At 37.5% G+C, this 9,466-nt stretch overlaps 1 non-coding gene across 1 annotated transcript; it reads right to left on the bottom strand.

Annotated features, from left to right (window-relative positions):
- Positions 1-5,235: 5,235 nt before the first annotated feature.
- LOC133793238 (small nucleolar RNA R71) lies at positions 5,236-5,339 on the bottom strand. The gene has a single exon (XR_009874692.1). It is a non-coding gene; the product is annotated as a small nucleolar RNA R71 (small nucleolar RNA).
- Positions 5,340-9,466: the final 4,127 nt, after the last annotated feature.

Here is a 9,466-nt window from a genome sequence, read left to right as displayed (position 1 = left end):
GCATTTAAAATATGAGTCCATATGCATGCATTCACCATCACATAATAATATAATTCACATAAACATACATATACTCATTAAATATCATAATAAATCAATTATGGCCCTCCCGGCCTCCTAATCAAGGTCCTAGACCTTATTAGGAAATTTCGGGCATTACATAAAGGCTAGTGGCAAGATTTATATTGTGTTGTCGGGTTTTCTTTGGGGAAATTAATGTGTTCATTTATGTATTTAGGTCCTAGAAAGATTGAGGTGTTTAGGGTGATTTGAGCCAAAAATCTATCTCTCTTATCCTACCTTTACCCTAGCCTATCATTACAAGCTTGATAAAGTCCTATTGATCTTTGGTGTGGTGTTTGTCTACATTAGTGGAGAGGGAATCACTAAGTAACATATGGAGACATTATTTACGCTTGAGGACCAAGGTCTAGCTTGATTTTTGGTGATTGAAATTGTTTAGGAAAAGCTATCCATGCACTAAAGGGTGAAACACTTGATTCATATTTTTGGCAGCAACAGTCATGCCTGAAGAATTTGGTTTAAAGCTTGTGAAAGATTGAAATTCAGCTTCTCTTTTTCAAAAATATATTTTCCCGAGAGCCTTCCCCTTTTTACCATTGTCATAGCAAAGTTTGCCCGTTGTTGTGGTGTTTTGCCTTCGTGTTTTCTTGTCTTTTGTGTTTAGTTTGTGCCTTTTGTGTCTCTTGTTAGTTGTATTTTGTTTTTAGAGTCATCACTCAAGGACGAGTAATGTTGTAAGTTTGTGGGTGTGATTACTCTTGAATAAAGAGTTATTTCATGTGCTTTGAACTTATAATTGTGAAACAATCATGGGTGATGTTAGTTTATTTTTAGTTTTGGTTGCTAACTTTGATGTTTTCATTATTTTAATTAAATGTAATTATTTTTTAGTTTTTAATAGCTCTTGGATTAAAGATAATGATTTCATGGATAAATATTTGCACAAAGGAATGAGCTAGCATATGAATCTATTGTGATGAAATTATGTGTTGGTGGCTGAATATTCAGTATTGCTGCAGCAAAACTGAAGCATTGTGATCAGGCATTTTTTGGAGCACATGGAACACGTGGTAGTCAATGGTCAAGCTTATATTTCGGCTGAGGTGGCAAGGGCAGAAGGAAATAATCAGCATATTGGAGAAAAGGACAAAAGAGAAGGAAGACTTTATGTTTTGGGAGAAAAAGAGGGGCATTATGGTACTTTTGGAAGGAGAGGAGAAAAACCTAACATACACTAAAAGGAGGCTTCAGCCGTAACAAGTACTAGCATTCATTTTTAGCAAAGAAAAACCATAAAAAAATAGAGGAGACAAGCTGAGATACCAACAGGAAGAAGGAGAACAAGCATAGAAAGCTCAAGCATCATTTTGGATTTGTTCTTTTCCTAAACTTTCTTTTATTAATTTATGAGTTAGATTCTAAATTTGAATATTATGGGCTGTTTTGATTGTGAATTAATGTCTATGACCTCATCCATGAACTAATTTTTAGGTGGCTTGAATTGTTGATGAACCCTATGTTATAGTCTATAAATTTCCTGCACTTTATTCTAGTAAAATCTCCTTTGTTCATTCAAGTGTGCTTACATTAAAATCTTGTTGTTGTTTGGCTAGCAATGACAAGTTATTTAATTATATTTAATGCTGGAAGGATTAAATGTAATGGGAAAAACTTGGATGACACAAGTCATAATCTAGGTTAGGTTATGTTAGTAAGTAACATAGGGATATATTATTTGTCTTGTGTAACTTTTGAGAATTAAACTTTGATTTGCATTCTTAAATCTGATTTTGCATAGGAATATGTTTAATTAGGTTGAAGAATTAATGTCAAAAATTTTGGGAAAGTTTTATGGGTGTTTAAAGGAATTCTTGTTAACCTGGGAGTTTTGCAAGAATATTGCTGCATCAATCTGTCCGCAATTTGCTCAGGATGAATAATATAGGGGAATTCAATAATTCAAGTCCATTTTGCAATCCATATATTTCTCTCAATTTTCTTGTTCAGTTCAGTTTTTACTTTCAGTATTTCCATTTTATTTTAATATTTTGCTTAGCCTACAAACAACCCACTTGATTTTTAAATTTCTAAAATTGTTTAGTAATTGTTTTGCTTACTTTTTAATTTGCAATCCATGTGGAGACGATTTACTTATCATTATATTACTTGTGTGATTACGTGCACTTGCGTATTTAAAATCAAATATTAAATTTATCGCAACAAGTTTTTGGCGCCGTTGCCAGGGATTGAACTTAGAAATTCTTGTCAAATCAATTACTTGCAATTTATTTTTTTCTTTATTGAGCTGACTTTGTTTGCTTGCTCTTGTGTTTTCTCAGGTGATTTACTATATGAACGAGCAAGAAGACATTGAACTAGCTCCTATTGACCCCGAGATTGAAAGAACAATTAGAAGAAGACTAAGGGAACAATGGGCTCAAAATCGCCTTAATATGGCTGAAGAGGTTGAAGGAGTTGAGGGTGCTAATAATGTCACTAACACAATTGCTATGGCTGATGATAGAGAGAAAGCCATAAGGGAGTATGCTGCCCCCATGTTTAATGAGCTTAATTCGGGCATTGTTAGGCCTGAAATTCAAGCACCCCAATTTGAGTTAAAGCTCGTGATGTTCCAAATGTTGCAAACAGTGGGTCAATTTAGTGGGCTGCCTACTGAGGATCCTCACCTTCATCTTCGTTCATTTTTGGAGGTGAGTGACTCCTTCAAGCTACAAGGAGTGACTGATGAGGCCTTAAGGTTGAAATTGTTCCCTTTCTCTTTGAGGGATCGAGCTAGAGCTTGGCTCAACACCCTTCCTCCTGACTCGGTGACTACATGGAATGAGTTGGCTGAAAAATTCTTGATGAAGTACTTTCCCCCTACCAAAAATGCCAAGTTTCGCAATGAAATTGTAACGCCCTGGTTACCCCAGAACAGTTACGTTGAACCGGAAATTTGACCCGTTACCCGAGTCCTTTGGTTAAAAACATGCTCTAAATGTGATTAACAGGTTAAGGTTGAAAAACCAATAAAAGGAAAGGATGTTTTACATTATGAACTACTCTGCAGAGCTAATCAAAACATTTACAAGTTGTTCTCAATACAAAATGGTCATTACTGTTTCAAATTTACAATCCCGCCGACCTGAGCGGCAAAATAGGGTAAACCCCCTAGTTCCCCTGAGAATTCCTTGGCCATGGTGGTCAAGCGGCCGCATATGTACACAACACCACCTAAGCTCTCCACTCAAGGCTGGGTGAGCTTTTCTTTCCCTTTACCTGCACCACATAGCACCCATGAGCCAAGGCCCAGCAAGAAAACACAATATAACATGATATAATATCAACAATGATCATAATAATCATTCAGGACTATCAGTCCAAAACAGATAGGTGACAGTCACAAAAGTCACTGAAACGGGTACAGCCCCCTCTAGCCATGTGACGATAGGATCACTAGGGCTTAACAGATAATGAACCTTTCATAGCTTAAACATGATAGGTGCATGGTGGTTAGTCACCAACATAATCTTCCTCATGACCATAGAGTCATAACCTTGGAACACTGTTCCCTAGCCATGTGACAAGCAGTCACCGGGGCCCTGTGCCCTAGCTCTGAGTAACTAGTCATAGACTAGCCAAGCGCTTATAAGTTTCATCAACCTTAGGGTTGGTCCAGCATTAATTCCATAGAGCCATTCAATGCCGATATTGATTAGATCTAATCTTCATTTGGCCCCGCGTTCATAACGCTATGCCATCCCTGACTCTTAGGTCAGTAACCCTGACTGATTAGTACATATACAAGTATGCAACATTCACTAGCATATAATATGTATTCCATGTCCACATTTATCAACCAACATGCCTCAATAATAATGACGCATGTCATATACATATACAGGGTGCAGCTGTATTCATACACTGTTTTCTTACCTCAGATTCAAGCTAGAATGATAAAAAGAACGACCCTTGAGAGCGATCAACCTTTAGTCCTTTAGCGGTCACCTAATCATAACCAAACACGGGACATCATTAATAATAATGATCAATATAGGTTTCCACACCAATATCTAGCCTCCGGAAGATCAATCCCAACTAATCCAAGTAGTAGGGACACTCCCAAGGCCCATAACTAAGTTCCCGGGGTCAAAACGAGCAAATGGGGTGAAAACTGGGCAAGGGCTGCAGGCCTGGCACCTTGGGCCGCGGCCCCCAGAGTTTCCTAAAGCAAGGGCCGCGACACCCTCCATCTAGGGCCGCGGCGCCCAGCAGGTACAAAAACCCCCACCTGCTTCTTCGAAGTAGGGCCGCGGCACCCCAAGAACAGGGTCGCGGCCCTCAACTCTGGGCCACTCCCAAACGTATTTTTAACCCTCCAAAACCTTCAAAATCATACCTCAACATTACCCAATTATCAAAACAAAGTTCCCAAGCTTCCCAATACTTCAAAACCCTCAAAACCCAAGGTTCAAACGAACCAAAAACTCAACGATTCACAAAATCAATTCAAAGCTTAGAAACTCAGAAAAACTCAAAACTTAAAATTTGATTACCTTCAATTGGGTTGTTTTCCATCAAATCCCTCGGTTAATAAGTTTCTAATCTTTCCTAGGATCGCTATGCCTCGATCCTCGCTTGATTCTGACTCCTAGAACTCAAGATTTCTTCAAAAAGGCTTAAACGGTAAAACGGACTATCGAAAGAGAGAATGAGAGGTTTTCTGATCGTACGTTCTATCTGACAACTACTTCAAGCTTAAGTAACCTCAAATAAAACCTAGTGCTCAGGGTCCCAAAAACACCCCCGGGGACATTATAGTCAAAACCTTCGAAATTTCACCCTGATCTCAAATATTCCCAATTTATCATCAAATAAACATTTCTATTACCCCAAAATTGACCCCGTTAAGACAAAACCGCTAATCCACTCTATATGATCGTCTCATGCCGAATAGCTCGAATATATCTCCATAATAATGGAATCTCATTCACAAGTCAAGTTATGCACCCAAATACACATATTCACCCTCAATGGGCCAAATTAACAAAACATCATAATTATTCAAATGTGGACTCGCATGCACGCATATAACATCATACCATAGTATAATTCACATATACATGCATATTATCAATTAATGGCATAATTAAACAAGTATGGCCCACCCGGCCTACTATTCCCGCCATTAAACCATATCGGAAAATTCAGGGCATTACAGAAATCATGTCATTTTAGCAAGTGGAAGATGAATCATTTTGTGAAGCTTGGGAGAGATTCAAGGAATTATTGAGAAAGTGCCCACACCATGGGATCCCACATTGTATACAAATGGAGACTTTCTACAATGGGCTCAATTCTTCCACTCGTATGGTTTTAGATGCTTCAGCCAATGGGGCTATTCTCTATTAGTCCTATAATGAAGCCTATGAGATTTTGGAGAGGATAGCTAGCAACAATTATCAATGGTCCAATGTTAGAGCCTCAACAAGTCGAAAAGTGGCTGGTATACTTGAAGTTGATGCATTGACAGCTTTGACCGCTCAAGTTTCTTCAATGACTAACCTTCTCAAGAACATGAGTTTGGGGGGAATGGTACAACCAGCTGCTATGGGACAAGTTGCCGATGTATCTTGTGTTTATTGTGGAGATGGGCATGCATTTGAGAGTTGTCCTTCGAATCCCACTTCAGTTTGTTATGTGGGAAATCAAAATGCCAACTGAAATAACCCATATTCGAACTCTTACAATCCAGGGTGGAGGCTGTTATCCCCAAAAATTGGAGATCGATGACGTGGCAATAGAAATGACAAGTGGCAGTACATGGTCCGTAAAAGACACATTAATAAGTCAATAAATATATTGGCTCCTCAGAGTTGTGATAAAGTGACTTGGCTTAGGAGTAGCTCAGTATGCCATGTTAGACTAGAGTGCCATGTTAGACCAGAGACATGGCATGCTAGACCAAAGTGCCATGTTAGACCAGAGGAATGCGTGTCCTACCAGCCAAGTTCGTGATTGTCCAATAGATTTGTGTTCGACCAAATTGAAGGTGATATGGATCAACCAGGTAGAACAGACTATGTCAAGATTCCCAGAAACGGCTTCAACAAGAATCGGTCTTGGCATACGTGGGAATATCTCATTTTTCCTACAAATTGGGTGTTATGTTATATTTTGAATATTTTTGTGATTTAAATATAATAAGAATAATAAAATATCCCGATTCTAGGGGATATCAGATGTATGATCCTAAGCCTATAAATATATGGCTTATGGGATTAGGAGAGAGTCTTCTTCTTTTGAGACTTTTGGGAAATTTTGGGTCTAAATTTTCTAGAGAGAGAAAGTGCTTGTATCTGAAAGAATTCTTGTATTTTTGTAATCTGTACTGAAGAAACTCAGTTGGCTCAGTTCATCTGATCTTGAGTACAGATCTATAATCACAACTCTAAGTGGATTAGGCTATTACCAACATATTGGGGCTGAACCACTATAAAAATTGCGTGTGTTATTTACTTTCTGTTCAAAATTGTCTGTGTCGTTTAATTTCTCTTGAAGGCTTAATCGTTTTTTACGTTCTCACGTCGTTGGCCAAAAACACGGTCAACATAGGCAGCATCCAAACTTCTCATGGGGGGGTCAAGGAACTAGTTCAAGCAGAGCACCAATGCAAAACAAGCCTACATATCCACCGGGGTTTTCTCAACAACAACAAAGAGCTCAACCACCTCCTCCTCAAGTGTCTCAATCAAGCTCTTTGGAGAGTTTAATGAAGGAATATATGGCCAAGAACGATGCTGTGATTCAGAGTCAAGCGGCATCCTTGAGGAATCTAGAAACTCAGTTGGGGCAGCTTGCTAATGAGCTAAGGAATAGACCACAAGGCACCTTGCCTAGTGATACAGAAAATCCAAGGAAAGATGGCAATGAGTATTGCAAGCCAGTTCCTTTGCATTCACAAGCAATAACAATGCTAAAAATAATGTTCTTTATCATTCATGCAACAGTCAAGAGCTAGGCCCTATCAGAATATCTCATGCTCCGTAATCAGGCATGTAGATAAGGCATATACAATTACTTAAAAATTTAAGCACTTAATCACATAAGTAGTTACCAAACCCTGAGTCGAGCTTGTCTTTAGTGGTGTGTGTACATGCCCGGCTATTCTTTAGGAACCCTTAAAACTTGGCAGCTCTGATACCAAGTTGTAATGTCCTCCTAATATAGGACCGTTACATTGTGTACTTTAAATAGTGTCGACTTGCTAATCAAGTCATTTGATAATAAACGTGTAACTAAGGTTAATGTAAAGGGTTATGGTAAAAAAATTTGATCAAAGGAAATGTTGATTTTTCATTTGAAAGTTTCATACATACATGGGATCCAAAATTATTACAAACAAATGTTTAAAAGGGTATATACAAATAAAAAAGTTACAACCAATCGGCCTAAGCGTCAAAAGCAGGGTTAAAACCCTATTTCCTCTGAACTATCCATGGCCGTGATGGACGAGCAGCCGCATATGTACACGTCGCCACCGAAGCTCTCTAACTCATGGTTGGTCTAGCTTTCCTTTTCCCTTACCTGCACCTCATAGCACACGTGAGCCAAGGCTTAGTAAGAAAACTTAACCATGTGCATGAACAGTAAATACATATTCCAAACACATATTTAGCATGCCCAACAGTAATAACATACCCATGCATGCATACAATTACAGATAAATGATCATTGGATCATTCTGGGGCTCGCTGCCCTGAATAATTGACCATAGAGACAACTCGGGGCCCTATGCCCTAGCTATGTGACCACAAAGTCACCTAGCTTTGAGTAACTAGCCATAGAGCTAGCCAAGCGCTTTGTTTTCCAATGACCATAGGGTCAGCCAACGTAATAGTACGTCCCTGATTGGGCCTAAGCCTCTTGACTAACGTGCAGCGTGCTATTGTCGCCCTTGACTAAGAAGTTAAGGCTTTAATCGGACATTCAGATAACCAGATAATCAGGTACATATACAGATTAGAATACTTCAGACAATACAAGTATGCATACATATAAATCATGGTATCTTAACCAATCAAACACAAACACAGTGACAACCATGTTCCTTAACGGGGCCGAGCCCTACCTATGCAAACATGGCAAGCATTCATTAAACAATTATCTAGATACAGAGCATTCAAGCATAACCTGATTCACATTCATTCTCAGGGGTTGAGCCCTATTCATAATTATAATCAATGATCGGGCCAAGCCTTAATCACATATATCAATTTATTTGGTGCAGTTTTCTTACCTTAGATCGGAGTGCAAAGTGTATTATGAATGACCCTCGAGCACGATCCTGGTCCCGAGCCCTTAGCGATAACCTAGTCACAACCAATAGAGAATCTCGTCAAAACAAGCGAATAAAAGCTTTCGAACCGAGTCCTAGCCTCCAGAATGTCGAGTTCTACTAAACTGGGTAATAAGATCAATTCAGAGCCCTTAGGTTTGAGTTCCCACACTAAAAAATCCTCCCAGGGCTTATGTTATCCCTAAAAAATATGAGGATGGCATGTCAAATGAGAATGTGACACGTGACATCACAAATCAGGGAAAAAAGACGAAATATTGAGAAAAGATCGATGGTGATGAACCCAGAACAGGTATGTTTTAAAAATTTATACTCGCAAGGGCACGAATCGTATATGGAATATAGTGTTCGTGTAAGCACGAGATCGAACCCAAAGGATTTTTCTAAAATAAAAAAGAAAACTATTTTAAATCAAAAGTAATAAATTCTAACATAGCTCCAATTATTGATGAGTTTTAATGTTATGAACATAAAATAAAAGATTGAAAAATAAAACTATTTAAGAGAGTAAAAATAAACCAATTATGATTTGAAAATAAGTGTTAAAAGAAAATATTATTAAAGATGCTAGAATCCACAAAATATAAGTTCAATAATATTTATAAGTACATTGATTCCCAAGTTTTAGTGATAGTTAAAATAAATCAAACTATCATTTTCCAAATAGATTTATAATTTTAAGCACATATTACTTCTAAAAAGATAAGATTTTTCTTCACTTTTCAAAATTATAATTTCAAAGCATTTAGTGTAAATCAATCTAATGAAATAACAAATAAATCAATGAACATTATTTATAAGGCAAAACATAATATTTTTGTTCTAAGCATGGATGTGTACAATTTTAATGACACATCTTACACAAAAAATATTATATTTTTGCACTAATGAAGAACAAAGTGTAAATATGTGCTAACAATAAAAAAATACATGATATTTAAGATGAAAGGAGATATTTGAAGAAAAAAATTCCATAAACTTTGTTGCACAAAATGATAAATCAACATACAAAATAAATACTATTGAGTTACAAATTGTTTCATCATCACCTTAATAATCTTAAAAAGATTAGAAACTCGTAAC

This window comes from Humulus lupulus, chromosome 7, assembly GCF_963169125.1.
Source record: "Humulus lupulus chromosome 7, drHumLupu1.1, whole genome shotgun sequence".
In the NCBI taxonomy this organism is placed as follows: Eukaryota; Viridiplantae; Streptophyta; class Magnoliopsida; order Rosales; family Cannabaceae; genus Humulus; species Humulus lupulus.
This window is presented reverse-complemented; position numbering and strand designations above follow the sequence as displayed.